This window comes from Oncorhynchus clarkii, chromosome 32, assembly GCF_045791955.1.
Source record: "Oncorhynchus clarkii lewisi isolate Uvic-CL-2024 chromosome 32, UVic_Ocla_1.0, whole genome shotgun sequence".
NCBI classification, from domain to species: domain Eukaryota; kingdom Metazoa; phylum Chordata; class Actinopteri; order Salmoniformes; family Salmonidae; genus Oncorhynchus; species Oncorhynchus clarkii.
Genome location: NC_092178.1, coordinates 38,223,555 through 38,240,946, shown reverse-complemented (window position 1 = coordinate 38,240,946; position 17,392 = coordinate 38,223,555). Strand labels below are relative to the sequence as shown.

General features: G+C 41.5%; 1 pseudogene; it reads left to right on the top strand.

The window, feature by feature from the left end:
• The first annotated feature begins 1,715 nt into the window (after nt 1-1,715).
• Nucleotides 1,716-17,136, top strand: LOC139392257 (small conductance calcium-activated potassium channel protein 2-like; annotated as a pseudogene).
• The last annotated feature ends 256 nt before the right edge of the window (nt 17,137-17,392 follow it).

Sequence of the window (17,392 nt, the reverse complement as noted above, 5' to 3'; positions counted from 1 at the left end):
AATGACCATCGTTATGTTTGGAGAAAAAAGGGGGAGGCTTGCAAGCCGAAGAACACCATCCCAACCGTGAAGCACAGGGGTGGCAGCATCATGCTGTGGGGGTGCTTTGCTGCCGGAGCGACTGGTGCACTTTACAAAATAGATGGCATCATGAGGGAGGACAATTATGTGGATATATTGAAGCAACATCTCAACACATCAGTCAGGAAGTTAAAGCTTGGTCACAAATGGGTCTTCCAAATGGACAATGACCCCAAGCATACTTCCAAAGTTGTGGCAAAATGGCTTAAGGACAACAAAGTCAAGGTATTGGAGTGGCCATAACAAAGCCCTGATCTCAATCGTATAGAAGGAAGGCGAGCAGGAAGGCCTACAAACCTGACTCAGCTACACCAGCTCCGTGGAAGGCTACCCAAAATGTTTGACCCAAGTGAAACAATTTAAAGGCAATGCTACCAAATACTAATTGAGTGTATGTAAACTTCTGACCCACTGGGAATGTGATGAAAGAAATAAAAGCTGAAGTGAATCATTCTCTCTACTATTATTCTGACATTTCACATTCTTAAAATAAAGTGATGATCCTAACTGACCTAAGACAGGGAATGTTTACTAGAATTAAATGTCAGGAATTGTGAAAAACTGAGTTTAAATGTATTTGGCTAAGGTGTATGTAAACTTCTGACTTCAACTGTATCTGCGGCATTTTCAAAGTAGCCTTTTCCTGATAGATTATTTTTGACGAATGCCTTTCACCTGTCTCATTGCATACTTCTAGTAGGCTACTATCTCGATTTGAGAATGTGTTGTATTTTGATTTTACAATACCTGTCTTTATCCTCCTCTCTCCAACCCTCCTTGACTTCCTCTGTTAACTGGAGCCCCATCTGTCAAGTATTAATAGATGGAATTAGATGTTGGTGAATGTCATTGTTATGACTTTAATTCCAAAACCATTTCCCTCTCCACATTGTCAGGCTAAAGGGTGACATATTTCATTAGCCCGTAAGTATCAGATCTCTGACTCTCAAACCAATTTGATTAATCTGTCATATTTCTATAATCTCCTCCCCTGCATTCATACACAGGACCATCACGCACTCTCTTAGATTAAATGGGAAATGATCCAAATTGCCAGCTTGGCGAGCTCCCATGACCATAATAAAAATAAAACCCAATAAAATAGTCATTCTTATCACTCAATAAAACTAAATGTAAACTATTCTTCCCTTATTCAACACACACACACACACACACACACACACACACACACACACACACAAATGGAGAAACAGGAGAAAGAACTGTCAAACTTGATGAATTATTCTGTCAGATGACAAATACTTTGCCATGCAACCGGGGGACAACTGAAACTGTGGATCTTAGTCAGTCATAAGCCTAGTTTAAATGAATATGTCATGATGGACATAACTTAAGTGGAAAATAATTAAATAAAGGAGTCATAATACAATTGATATCCATGGACATATGGTTCATATGCTGCTATATGGATTATAGTTCATAACCTTTACTTGTGTCTGTGGGAGGGGAGCTGGAATGATAGAAAGTTATTTCTGAGAGACTAGAGAAACTGAATATATTTTTTGTAGTTTTGTCACCTAATTATCCTTAGGTAATATCCAGGATATATTTAACTGATGCTTCAATTCCTTTGTGTTGACTTTGAGGATATTGACTAAAGGACAATTTAATAAGGAATTTAAAAAGAACAGGGGAATTCTTATCCAACAACGGTGGAATTGAAAACTTATTTGGAAGTAACTGAAATACGTGGAAAGGTAAGACTGAGCGGAAACAACTAGGTTTTAATAGTAATTTGGCAAGAATATTGATGATTGACATGGTAAGATTACCAGGTGCTGCAATAACTTCAATAATTCTAGTGTTTCTAGATAGGTTTTTCCAACAGGTTTCCATTGTCTTATCATATTATCTTCAATGGAAACCCCATAGAGAAATGTCAATATATTGTCAACCATTATCACAGAGGAAGATTTGTGTTCATGTTTACATGTGAACTGTGAATGGTGATGTCTTCTGTGAATCTCTTAGCATTCCGCAGGCATATCAACTTCGCCTCAGATTTCTTTTACAATAGAGTTTGTGTTTTTATATGCTTCCCTCTTATACATTTTTACTGTTTTCACTCCGACTGGCTGCATTAACTCACTTTTGTCTCTTTCCAAACCCCATAAAATATTTCAATATGTATCAATCCCTAGATGGAGCCCTCTCCCTCTATGAACTTGACAATGCAGAATGAGGAGGATCAACATCCCCTCCTTCAATCAAAAGTGGTCCCTCTCCCTCCTGTTTTTGGCAACCAGTGCAGAAGGAACCACTCATGTCAAAGAGGGGAAGATCACTCAGTGTGGCTCGATGGAACCCAGTCACCACCCACCCTCCAATATTACAATGGCTGCCAATATGTCCCACCTTCACCCCGAAGGGGAGACGATAAGGAACAGGTTAGGGGGAAGGAGGTGCGCAAGGAAAAGAGAGGCGAGAAGCCAGCAGAAAATGAACAGAATGCTGGGCACAAGGAACGGATTTGGGGTAGTAAAACCAAAAAGGCAAGCCCACAGAGGCGCCAGCAGGACATGAAATCCACTCAGTCACCCTACAACAGAGTCCGCATGTCTCGTATGGACTTAAGGGAGACAGAAAGTGGGCCACCCAGTGAAGGAGGTCAAAGGCTAGAGCCCACATCAATGGAGATGCAAGTCCGCCAGAGTCTACCTGAGATTATCATTACAACCAAAGACGACTACCAGCCAAAGGACTCCAATCAAACATCCAGCTCTGACAAGAATCACACCAAATCTGAGGCCAAGGGCACCTATGGTGGAGGTGAGGAGAGCAGTGGTGCAGAGCCCAAGGATGGTCCCCATGACTGCCCTCACAAGAAGACCCAGAGCATCGGTCATAGGCTGGTCCGGCGAAGGGCGCTGTTTGAGAGGAGGCAGAGGCTGAATGACTGTGCGCTCGCTGTGGGGATGTTTGGAGTGGTGGTCATGGTCACCGAGATAGAGCTCTCCTGGAGCGTCTACAGTAAGGTCAGTCTTGGGGTACAGATCTGGGTTCCAATGCTTAATTTTTTTTCTGTATACTTTGAGCATTTTCTTGAGTCTGCCTGGAGTGCCAGATGGGAGGGGTTTGCAGTTTTGGGTCTTTTCTGTAGGTTAACTAAGCCAGGCAAGTTCAACCAGGCACAGATCACATTTTTGAAATACGGGGGACACCTGGGTAATTAATGAGAAATAATGAGTTCTAACTCAGAGAAATGTATTTGAAGGTCTTCAGTGTTTGTTGCTGAAGATGGCATATTTGAAAGAAGGTTACTGTGGCCAAGATGCAGTCTGAGGCGCGTTGTACTGTAGAGCGCTGTGGACAACATGCCTTTTAATGTTCCCATGTTCGCGAAGATTGTATCAATCTGAAATGACCTTTTAAATGTCAAGCGCACTACAATGCACTATGATTGAATCCCAGCTGTATGTTAAAAGAAGGCATATTTGCCCAATTGAATGTTAAGATGAGTGAGTCCACTACATGTGTTCCCCTACAGAGCTCCATATACTCCGTGGCTATGAAGTCTATTATCAGCTTGTCTTCTCTTATCCTGCTGGGCCTGATCATTGCCTACCACATCTGTGAGGTGCAGGTAATTTCACCTCTCTGACTACTAAATATACTGCCCATATCTCCCTATTTTAAACAAGCTATGATCCCTTGGCTTTAATTATTTTAAGTCATTCTACTCTTCAATTTTTTTGTTATATGCCAGAGTATAGTATAGTAGAGGTTCTATTGCTAACCTGGAAAGAAGATGGTGACAGAGGGCAACCTTGTCTGGTACCTCTCGTTATATCATTTATTACACTTTGACTACACTTTCAGTGACACTGTACTACGTCTATGCTCTAACTCGGATATGGATTTGTACCCATACTCTCATCACTGAAAGCTCTACATCCACGATAACGGAGCAGAGGACTGGCGAATCGCCATGACAATGGAACGAGTGACTCTAATCGCCCTGGAGCTGTTTGTAGCGGTGGTGCATCCGTTCCCGGTGGGTCTCCCATTGTCATGGCAAGCCATGTCCCCCACGCTGTCAGAGACGGAGCTCGAGATTGTGCTGGCTCTGCCCATGTTCCTGCGACTCTACCTCCTCGGTCGTGCCTTGATGCTGCACAGCCGACTCTACACAGACACGGCCTCGCGCAGCATTGGCGCCCTCAACAAGGTCAGGGGTCAACATTGGTCACCATGCAAGTGGTGCAACCTCTCCCTCAAATCTTAGTTACTTTCTTTAATGGACTTGTACACACTCAGTTTGTGCATTAGCCAAAATGATTTTGACTTGAAGTTCAGTAGCAAGTACCATGATACGATGCTAAAGCTGCCCATTGGATTCCACAACACTTCCAGCAGATACTCACCCCATTGCTAGGTGTTGCATTTTCATGGAATCCAATGGTCTGCTTTAGCATTGGCTAGCTGAGCATGCTAACAAAAAAGGCAATTTAATAACAACCAGAAGTATTTAAATCTTCTTGATATGTGATAATTAGAAGTAAAGCTACACCTTCCATCCTTGGATTGAGATACTGTACGTTTTCAAGCCATATCCCAAATTCCACTTGAATGAGAAGGTACTTACTACTGATGTTGAGATTTTGTAGGCACAAAAATGTTTACACAACCGTTGTGCAGTATCTCCACAATGCTTTTGTAATTATTTTACTTTTTTTTTGTACAACTTGAGTTTGTTGGGGACACTACTATGACAGTTCTGCTTTGTCCCGCAACCCGCCTCCCTCTCCCACTCTCCTGAGTCTCTACCAAATCCTCCCACTGTAATTCCTTCCCTTGTTATTGCTTTTTTAACACTGATCAAACTGATGACCTTGAACTTCCCACTTGGCTTTGCAAACCTCTCCATTCTTACTGTGGATATGAATATTATTATTACTTGTATCCAGATCCACTTCAACAGCCGTTTTGTGGTCAAAGCGCTGATGACCATCTACCCTGGCACTGTGTTGATGATCTTCAGCGTCTCTCTGTGGCTCATCGCTGCATGGGGCCTTCATGTCTGTGAGAGGTGAGTGACTAACATGGAACCTGAACCGGCTGCGTGCGTGCGCCATCGTGCATAAATGTATTTTGTCCCCCCACACCAAACACGATCACGACACGCAGGTTAAAATATCAAAACAAACTCTGAACCGATTATATTAATTTGGGGACCGGTCAAAAAAGCATTAAACATGTATGGCAATTTAGCTAGCTAGCTTGCACTTGCTAGCTAATTTGTCCTATTTAGCTAGCTAATTTGTCCTGGGATATAAACATTGAGTTGTTATTTTACCTGAAATGCATAAGGTCCTCTACTCCGACAATTAATTCACACATAAAACGGTCAACCGAATCCTTTCTAGTTCTCTCTCCTCCTTCCAGGCTTTTTCGCCACTGACCTCATTCATCTTTCAGTCACCCATGTGGGTATAACCAATGAGGAGATGGCACGTGGGTACCTGCTTCTATAAACCAATGAGGGGATGGGAGAGGCAGGACTTGCAGCTCGATCTGCGTCAGAAATAGAACTTACTTATATTTTAGCCCTTGGCAATGCAGACACTCGTTGGCACGCACGCGGGCAGTGTGGATGCAATAATTGAATAACATAGATTTCTACATTTATTTTGCAACGCTAGCGATGTAGTCAGCCTGTAAGAAGGGAAAGGAGGAGATTGAGGAGGAGTGACATATGCAATAGACTTTTCCCGGGATTCATTCAGTGGTGTTAATTTCATCAACAAAAACAGTGACTAAAATATTATTCAAAAAACTATTTTTCAGTGTCAATTAATGAGACTATAACTGACTAAATAGACACAGAAAAAATATAACTAAACAAATACATATATATTTTCAGTTTACAAAATTATCCCTGTGACTAAAATCTGACTACTAAATGGACTAGACAATATTTTTTGGAGATTGACAGCTTTTCAGTGATAAGCACAATTAATATTAGCAGCACAGTTCTGTTCAGCAGTGGGAAGGACGCGACCTGCAAACACAGCCTAAATCAATTGATGAGCGTGGGCAAACAGGCTCTGCTCCGGCTCCGCAGAGCGTTTGCTTCACTAACCAACCTGGTCTCAGAGCATTTCGTATTATTCTGTACGTAAGTCCGAGACACTCCATTTAGAATGAGATGTAACGTTTCGTATGCTATGTATTAATTTGTGGATGTACATTATCCATTTCGTATGATATGTTATGAATTACAATACATATTATACGTTACCAATTTGAAAAATGTACAATATGTTATGAATTTGTTTTTGCACAATATGTGACACATTTCCAAAACGATGATATGTTACAAATTCTAGCTAGGGGGCTAACATTAGTTGGCTAATGTTAGCTGGGTTCAGGGGTTAGGGTTACATTTAGGAGTTAGGTTAAAGTTTTAGGGGAAGGGCTAACTAAAAGGGTTAGGTGAAGGATTAGCTTACATGTTAAGTATTTGAAAGTATCTGAAAAGTAGCTAATTAGCTAAAAATGCTATAGTTGTTCATGATGAGATTCAAACTTGCAACCCACAGGGTTGCTAGAAGTTTGCGTTATCCTTTCGTTACATCTTCGCACTCTCTTTCTGAAACTGAACAGAACACAGGCTTATACGCGTGCGATTCATTATTTTCTGAAGAAGCCTTTGACTCCTCCTGACCTGCCACCTTACACAGCACAGCCATTGGTTACGCAGCACACAAAACAGTTTTTGATCAGCAAGAGCAGGGTTTGAATATCCATTGCAGTGTGTAATGCAGCCAGCCTAGTTGTAATTACACAATCCCAGCAGCTATCTAAGAAATATAACTGCTCTGTGCTTCTCCGAGCATGCACTTCGTTGATCATTTGATTGAGACCACACAAATAACCTGTAGGTGTACTTGATAGTGCCAAATATGGTTACGTTAAAGCTTTATTCTAAAAATGGATCAAATAAAAAATGGTCCTTATCAATCTACAAATAATATCCCATAATTACCAAGTGAAGACAGGTTTTTAGAAATGTTTGCAAATGTATCACAAAAAAACACAATTTTATTTTTTATTTACTATTCAAACCCTTTGCTATGAGACCCAAAATTGAGCTCAGGTGCATCCTGTTTCCATGGATCTTTTTAAAAGAAAATTACCTTTATTTAACTAGGCAAGTCAGTTAAGAACAAATTCTTATTTTCAATGACGACCTAGGAACAGTGGGTTAACTGCATGTTCAGGGGCAGAACGACAGATTTGTACCTTGTCAGTTTTGAACTTGCAACCTTCCTTGCAACTAGTCCAACGCTCTAACCACTAGGCTACCCTGCCGCCCCATCCTTGAGATGTTTCTACAACTTGAGGTAAATTCAATTGATTGGAAATAATTTGAAAAGGCACACACCTGTCTATTTAAGGTTCCACAGTTGACAGTGCATGTCAGAGCAACAACCAAGCAATGACGTCGAAGGAATTGTCCGTAGAGCTCTGACACAGAAGCACAGATCTGGGGAAGGGTATCAAAACATTTCTGCAGCATTGAAGGTCCCCAAGAACACAATGGCCTCCATCATTCTTAAATGTATGAAGTTTGGAACCACTAACACTCTTCCTAGAGCTGGCCACCTGGGCCAAACTGAGCAATCGGGGGGAGAAGGGCCTTGGTCAGGGAGGTGACCAAGAACCGAATGGTCATTCTGACTGAGATCCAGAGTTCCTCTGTGAAGATGGGAGAACCTTCCAGAAGGACAAACATCTTTGCAGCACTCCACCAATCAAGCCTTTATGGTAGAGTGGCCAGACGGAAGCCACTCCTCAGTAAATGGCACATGACAGCCCTCTTGGAGTTTGCCAAAAGGCACCTAAAGGACTCTCAAACCATGAGAAACAAGATTCTCTGGTCTGATGAAACCAAGATTGAAGTCTGGCCTGAATGCCTAGCGTCACATCTGGAGGAAACCTGGCACCATCCCTACGGTGAAGCATGGTGGTGGCAGCATCATGGTGTGGGGATGTTTTTCAGAGACTGGGAGACTAGTCAGGATCGAGAGAATGATGAACGAAGCAGAGAGCTTCTTGATGAAAACCTGCTCCAGAGCGCTCAGGAACTCAGACCTGGGTGAAGGTTCACATTCCAACAGGATAATGACACTAAGCACACAGCCAAGACAACGCAGTTGTGGCTTCGAAACAAGTCTCTGAATGTCCCTGAGTGGCCCAGCCAGAGCCCAGAATTGAACTAGATCAAACATCTCTGGAGAGACCTGAAAATAGCTGCGCTGCGATGCTCCCCATCCAAGCTGAAAAGTTTGAGAAGATCTGCAGAAAAGAATGGGAAAAACTCCCCAAATACAGGTGTGCCAAGCTTGTAGCATCATACCCAAGAAGACTCGAGGCTAAATAGCTGCCAAATGTGCTTCAACAAAGTACTGAGTAAACGGTCTGAAAACAAATGTAAATGTGATATTTCATATTTTTTTTAAATATAGTGGGGCAAAAAAGTATTTAGTCAGCCACCAATTGTGCAAGTTCTCCCACCTAAAAAGATGAGAGAGGCCTGTAATTTTCATCATAGGTACACTTCAACTATGACAGACAAAATGAGAAAACAATCCAGATAATCACATTGTAGGATTTTTAATGAATTTATTTGCAAATGATGGTGGAAAATAAGTATTTGGTCAATAACAAAAGTTAATCTCAATACTTTGTTATATACCCTTTGTTGGCAATGACAGAGGTCAAACGTTTTCTGTAAGTCTTCACAAGGTTTTCACACACTGTTGCTGGTATTTTGGCCCATTCCTCCATGCAGATCTCCTCTAGAGCAGTGATGTTTTGGGGCTGTTACTGGGCAACACGGACTTTCAACTCCCTCCAAAGATTTTCTATGGGGTTGAGATCTGGAGACTAGCTAGGCCACTCCAGGACCTTAAAATGCTTCTTACGAAGCCACTCCTTCGTTGCCCGGGCGGTGTGTTTGGGATCATTGTCATGCTGAAAGATCCAGCCACGTTTAATCTACAATGCCCTTGCTGATGGAAGGAGGTTTTCACTCAAAATCTCACGATACATGGCCCCATTCATTCTTTCCTTTACACGGATCAGTCGTCCTGGTCCCTTTGCAGAAAAACAGCCCCAAAGCATGATGTTTCCACCCCCATGCTTCACAGTAGGTATGGTGTTCTTTGGATGCAACTCAGCATTCTTTGTCCTCCAAACACAACGAGTTGAGTTTTTACCAAAAAGTTATATTGTGGTTTCATCTGACCATATGACATTCTGCCAATCTTCTTCTGGATCATCCAAATGCTCTCTAGCAAACTTCAGACAGGCCTGGACATGTGCTGGCTTAAGCAGGGGGACACGTCTGGCACTGCAGGGTTTGAGTCCCTGGCGGCGTAGTGTGTTACTGATGGTAGGCTTTGTTACTTTTCAACCATAGTTGAAGTGTACCTATGATGAAAATTACAGGCCTCTCATCTTTTTAAGTGGGAGAACTTGCACAATTGGTGACTGACTAAATACCTTTTCCCCCCACATTTGCAAACATTTCTAAAAAACTGTTTTTGGTTTGTTATTATGGGATATTGTGTGTAGATTGATGTGGGGGAATAAAACAAATACATTTTAGAATAAGGCTGTAACGTAACAAAATTTGGAAAAAGTCAAGGGGTCTGAATACTCTCCAAATGCACTGTATAGCCTAATAAGCAACTAACTCTAAAACACTGAGAAATGTCTAATTTTCATGAATTAGAAATTACATGACCCTCCCCTGGACTAGATTAAATACTAAACCCTCCCCTTGACCAAAATTGAAAAAGCATGACCCTCCAGCTACCATTCCTTAAATTTCGATCCATCCTTACTAACTATTGTTTGTTTTTTGATTTGGACATTCTTGAAAACGAGATGGTGCATCTCAAGAGATTTCATCCTGATAAATTTCTAATAAATAAATACATTTGCTGGCACAGAAAGAACAGAAAGAAAAGAAAAGGGATAGCAAACTATTTATTGACTAAATTCCTCTTGCACTACACTATATCTGACTGGGTAAAGAACTTTATTTTGAGTTAAAGCTGCAATATGTAACTTTTTGGGCAACCCGAACAAATTCATATAGAAACGTAAGTTATAGATCTGTCATGCTCATTGTAAGCAAGTCTAAGAAGCGGTAGATCTGTTCTATGTGCACTATTTCTTTTGGTTTTGTACACCAGCTTCAAATGGCTGAAAATACAATATTTGTGGTTATGGAAAATATATTTCACAAAGGCCATCAAATCAAAGGTTATAAAAGTATATATAAAGTTGTTTTTGACAAAAATGAAAACATGTTAGTTTGTCACTTTCACGAGGTTGGAGTAATAACATGTTCAACTACTTAAGACATTGGCTCGATTCTAGGTTGTGCCTTTAGATGTAGAGAAAATGGAATAAGAGTCACATCTGGAGGCAACCAGTCACGGCTCATCACCTGCCCAATACTATCCCTACGGTGAAGCATGGTGGTGGCAGCATCATGCTGTGGGGATGTTTTTCAGTGGCAGGGAGACTAGTCAGGATCGAAGGGAAAGATGAACGGAGCAAAGTACAGTGATCCTTGATGAAATCCTGCTGCAGAGTGCTCAGGACCTCAGACTGGGGCGAAGGTTCCCCTTCCAACAGGACAACGACACTAAGCACACAGCCAAGACAATGTCCTTGAGTGGCCCAGCCAGAGCCCAGACTTGAACCTGATCTAACATCTCTGGAGAGACCTGAAAATAGCTGTGCAGCTGTGCACCTTCCAACCGGACAGAGCTTGAAAGGATCTGCAGAGAACAATAGGAGAAGCTCCTCAAATACAGGTGCGCCAAGCTTGTAGCGTTATATCCAAGAAGACTTGAGGCTGTCATTTCTGCCAAAGGTAATTCAACAAAGTACTGAGTAAATGAATACACACAGTTGAAGTTGGAAGTTTACATACACTTAGGTTGGAGTCATTAAAACTTGTTTTTCAACCACGCCACAAATATCTTGTTAGCAAACTATAGTTTTGGCAAGACGGTTAGGACATCTACTTTCTGCGTGACACAAGTAATTTTTCCAACAATTGTTTGCAAACAGATTATTTCACTTATAATTCACGGTATCACAATTCCAGTGGGTCAGAAGTTTACATAACCTAAGTTGACTGTGCCTTTAAACAGCTTAGAAAATTCCAGAAAATGGTGTGATGGCTTTAGAAGCTTCTGATAGTTTAATTGACATAATTTGAGTCAATTGGAGGTGTACCTGTGGATGTATTTCAAGGCGTACCTTCAAACTCAGCGCCTCTTTGCTTGACATCAAGTCAAAAGAAATCAGCCAAGACCTCAGAAAAAAATTGTAGACCTCCAGAAGTTTGGTTCAGAGATTAATGTACTTTGGTGCGAAAAGTGCAATTAAATTCCGGAACGACAGCAAAGGACCTTGTGAAGAGGCTGGAGGAAACAGGTACAAAAGTATCTATATCTACAGTAAAACGAGTCCTATATCGACATAACCTGAAAGGCCGCTCGGCAAGGAAGAAGCCACCACCTCCAAAACCTCCATAAAAAAAAGCCAGACCACAGTTTGCAACTGCACATGGGGACAAAGATCTTACTTTTTGGAGAAATGTCCTCTGGTCTGATGAAACAAAAATAGAACTGTTTGGCCATAATGACCATCGTTATGTTTGGAGGAAGAAGGGGGAGGCTTGCATGCCGAAGAACACCATCCCAACCATGAAGCACGGGGGTGGCAGCATCATGTTGTGGGGGTGCTTTGCTGCAAGAGGGACTGGTGCACTTCACAAAATAGATGGCTACATGAGGAAGGAAAATTATGTGGATATATTGAAGCAACACCTCAAGACATCAGTCAGGAAGTTACAGCTTGGTCGCAAATGGGTCTTCCAGATGGACATTGACCGCAAGCATACTTCCAAAGTTGTGGCAAAATGGCTTAAGGACAACAAAGTCAAGGTATTGGGGTGGCCATAACAAAGCCCTGACCTCAATCCTATAGAAAATGTGTGCGCAGAACTGAAAAAGTGTGTGCGAGCAAGGAGGCCTACAAACCTGACTCAGTTACAACAGCTCTGTCAGGAGGAATGGGCCAATATTCATCCAACTTATTGTGGGAAGCTTTTGGAAGGCTACCCAAAATGTTTGACCCAAGTTAAACAATTTCAAGGCAATGCTACCAAATACTAATTGAGTGTATGTAAACTTCTGACCCACTGGGAATGTGATGAAAGAAATAAAAGTCTACTATTATTCTGACATTTCACATTCTTAAAATAAAGTGGTGGTCCTAACTGACCTAAGACAGGGAATTTTTACTAGGATTAAATGTCAGGAATTGTGAAAACTGTTTAAACTGTATGTAAATGTAAAATGTCTGCTTTTTTTATTTTATAAATGTAACAAAAAGTCTAGAAACCCGTTTTTGCTTTGTCATTATGGGGTATTGTGTGCATATTGATTAAGAATATATTTTTAATCCATTTTAACAAAATATGGGAAAAGTCAAGGGGTCTGAATACTTTCTGAATACCCTATGTGTGTATTAAAATGTGACTAAAATTAAAGGGCATTTAATTGACTAAAATGTTTTTTTCATTTTGATTAACTAGGCTAAATCATGATTTAAATGACAAAAATGTGACTTAAGTAATTTTGACAAATATATCCTTGTCTAAATCTAGACTACATTTTAAAAAAAGGCCAAAATTAACACTGATTCAAAGGCACTACACTACACTACACTACAATCGAAGGCACGTCCCAACACTACAGATAATGCGCCTTTTAAAGGTAATTAATACTTCAGCCGACGTCCGTAGCATTTACCATTGCAAACGTCAGGGAAATGGCATTTTAAAAGACGCATTGTCTGTAGTGCTGGGACGTGCCTTCGATTTAATCCCGGCCTTAGTGACTACAGTGGGGCAAAAAAGTATTTAGTCAGCCACCAATTGTGCAAGTTCTCCAACTTAAAAAGATGACAGAGGCCTGTAATTTTCACCATAGGTACACTTCAACTATGACAGACAAAATTAGAAGAAAAAAAATCCAGAAAATCACATTGTAGGATTTTTAATGAATTTATTTGCAAATTATGGTGGAAAATAAGTATTTGGTCACCTACAAACAAGCAAGATTTCTGGCTCTCACAGACCTGTAACTTCTTCTTTAAGAGCCTCCTCTGTCCTCCACTTGTTACCTGTATTAATGGCACCTGTTTGAACTTGTTATCAGTATAAAAGACACCTGTCCACAACCTCAAACAGTCACACTCCAAACTCCACTATGGCCAAGACCAAAGAGCTGTCAAAGGACACCAGAAACAAAATTGTAGACCTGCACCAGGCTGGGAAGACTGAATCTGTAATAGGTAAGCAGCTTGGTTTGAAGAAATCAACTGTGGGAGCAATTATTAGGAAATGGAAGACATACAAGATCACTGATAATCTCCCTCGATCTGGGGCTCCACGCAAGATCTCACCCCGTGGGGTCAAAATGTTCACAAGAACGGTGAGCAAAAATCCCAGAACCACACAGGGGGACCTAGTGAATGACCTGCAGAGAGCTGGGACCAAAGTAACAAAGCCTACCATCAGTAACACACTACGCCGCCAGGGATTCAAATCCTGCAGTGCCAGACGTGTCCCCCTGCTTAAGCCAGTACATGTCCAGGCCCGTCTGAAGTTTGCTAGAGAGCATTTGGATGATCCAGAAGAAGATTGGGAGAATGTCATATGGTCAGATGAAACCAAAATATAACTTTTTGGTAAAAACTCAACTCGTCGTGTTTGGAGGACAAAGAATGCTGAGTTGCATCCAAAGAACACCATACCTACTGTGAAGCATGGGGGTGGAAACATCATGCTTTGGGGCTGTTTTTCTGCAAAGGGACCAGGACGACTGATCCGTGTAAAGAATGAATGGGGCCATGTATCGTGAGATTTTGAGTGAAAACATCCTTCCATCAGCAAGGGCATTGAAGATGAAACGTGGCTTGGTCTTTCAGCATGACAATGATCCCAAACACACCGCCCGGGCAACGAAGGAGTGGCTTCGTAAGAAGCATTTCAAGGTCCTGGAGTGGCCTAGCCAGTCTCCAGATCTCAACCCCATAGAAAATCTTTGGAGGGAGTTGAAAGTCCGTGTTGCCCAGCAACAGCCCCAAAACCTCACTGCTCTAGAGGAGATCTGCATGGAGGAATGGGCCAAAATACCAGCAACAGTGTGTGAAGACTTACAGAAAACGTTTGATCTCTGTCATTGCCAACAAAGGGTATATAACAAAGTATTGAGATAAACTTTTGTTATTGACCAAATACTTATTTTCCACCATAATTTGCAAATAAATTCATTAAAAATCCTACAATGTGATTTTCTGGATTTTTTTTCTCATTTTGTCTGTCATAGTTGAAGTGTACCTATGATGAAAATTACAGGCCTCTCTCATCTTTTTAAGTGGGAGAACTTTCACAATTGTTGGCTGACTAAATAATTTTTTGCCCCACTGTATATGACTTGGACCAACCTGTACTGTGACTAATATCAGATGGGCCCATCATAAGTTCAGTCAGTCATATCAAAAATACAGTAGACAGAAACTATTTTTTTGTTAAATGTTAATATGGTAAGAGTGGACAAGACAGAGGAAAATCTGAACCATCATCCCTCCCTTGTCCTCTAGACACCACAACTATAAGGACCTGAGCAGTAACTACATGGAGGCCCTGTGGATGGTCTCGGTCACCTTCTTGTCCATTGGTTATGGGGATGTTGTTCCCCACACCTACTGTGGCCGCAGCATCTGTCTACTCACTGGGATCATGGTAAGCAGCTTCGGCGAAATAGGAAAGGCAATCGCACAGCTGAGTTGGCTTGTTGCCGGTGCCTTGGAATAATTTGATGAAATCTTTAAAAGAGAAGGTGGTGGGAATCATTGTAATTGTGGTCATTAGCATACTGTCTTCTTTTCCTTAAAGACCCAATGCAGCCATTTTTATCTCAATATCAAATAATTTCTGGTTAACAATTAAGTACCCTACTGCGATTGTTCTCAATTAAAATAGTGAAAAATTAACAAAAATGACTTCTTAGCAAGACCAATATCCCAAGCAAGAATTTAGCTAGGACTGTCTGGCAGTAGTCTGAGTGGGGAGGGGAAAACTGAAAACTAGTTGTTATTGGTTTGGAAATCTCTTTCTTATTGGTCTATTAACTCATTTACCGCCTGGTGGTGTCACCGGGTAGGCCAAAACTCCATCCCACCAAAACAGGCTAAAATTTCAGGTGGTCTTTTCAAATAGCTCCTACACTAAAAGGGCATTATCATAATTTTCACAATTTCATAGTTCTATTCCAACTCCTAGTGTGGAAATAAAACAGGACCATCTAGATTTTGATTGCGCTGGGCCTTTAACCTTTTTTGTTTTGTTTATTTCTCTCTCTGTCATACACACACAAGGGGGCTGGTTGCACAGTGCTGGTGGTTGCCGTGGTTGCCAGGAAACTGGAGCTGACCAGGGCAGAGAAACACGTCCACAACTTCATGATGGATTCCCACTTTACAAAAGGGGTAAAACTCACCTGACTTAAATAACATGTGAATGTATTCAATAGTGGTCTTTGGAACCTTGACTTAACATATGTGAGACATTCAACGTTGACCTGTAAAGTTGTATGATGCATGGACTGTCTCACAAATGGCAACCTATTCCATATATAGTGCACCGGTAATAGGGTGCCATTTGGGATGCACACATTGAAAACTGAGTGTTGGATGAGGAAGCAATTGTTCTCTTCCAGATAAAAATTGCTGCAGCAAATGTACTGAGAGAGACCTGGATGATCTACAAACACACCAAGCTGGCCAGGGAGAGAGACCACTGCAGAGTGCGCATGCACCAGAGGAAGCTGCTGCTCGCAATCCACCGGTAAAGCACCATTCAAAACACACTTCCCCAAGTAACCCACCAATCAGCTTAGATATTCCCCTCTGAAAAGCCAATGAGGTTACACTTTACACCACATGCACAGAGGTGTTAGAACTCTAGAACTTGTGAAAGCCTCGACTGTAATACAGAAATGGTCATTCTCTGTTTATCGTGAATTATATTTTCAATTTGTTTTACCTGTCCTGTGATTATGTCTGAATGTTAGAAATCTTCTTCCTCTGTGTTCACCCCAGGCTGCGTGATGTGAAGATGGAAAGGAGGAAATTAGCTGACCAGGCCAACACGCTGGTGGATCTCTGCAAGGTGAGAGACAGGCACGGTTACCCATTAGGTTCACCCACTACTGTTGCAACAACTAAATATGACCAATATTCTAGAGGCCACTACTAGCCTGGACCCAGATCTGTTTGTGCTATCATGTCAACTCCTTGTCATGCCAAATGAGTGACGAGGAGTTGACATGGTAGCACAAACAGATCTGAGTCCAGGCTAGGCCACTACTGTTGCAATAACCAAATATGACCAATATTCTAGAGAAGGGAGCAATCGACAATCTTCTAAACATTATCACATTCTCAGACCACTCTGCACCTTTTCCCCCATGTAGATGCAGAATCTGATGTATGACGTGCTGTCAGAGGTGAGTGGATGCCGAGGGGACCTGGAAAAACACACAAACAGTCTGCAGCAGAATGTGGAGGAGCTGAGAGAAGGCTTTAGGACCCTAATGCCCCTCCTCTCTAGCACCCTCGCCACACAAAATGCTTCCATCCGCCACCTGCTCAGGGAGAAGGAGGAGCAGGCAGTGACATGGAGCATGGCAGGACAGGATAGGTAAGATGGCAAGAGGTATGCAATGTGTATTGTTACAGGGAAAGGTAGAAAGAAATTGATGGGCTGAGTTGGGATGAGGATCTTCAAAAGATACTTTATAGGAATAACTGTTCAAAGTGTACGTAAAGAATGTGTCAAAGCAATAAGGGATGGATTTTTATTTTTTATTAGAATTACGATGAGCCAACATCCAGACTATATGCAGTACTGATAAGTGACCCATACTGGCCAACAAAAAAACCTTGGTGATACTAGTCTTGATTTTAACATTCTCAGAATTAAACAAAAAATGTGTTGTTAGCCAGCATGTGCACTGAATGTTCTGCGCGTCGTAACTAATGTATTGTCATGATAGTATGTGGTGTACAGTATAAAACCATGTCCAGTAATAACCAAATCTGTTTTACTGAATTGTATCATTTACAGTAAACATTAAAGTTACATCTTTCTTGTCACGAGTCAGTTAATTACATATTGTTCCTTATG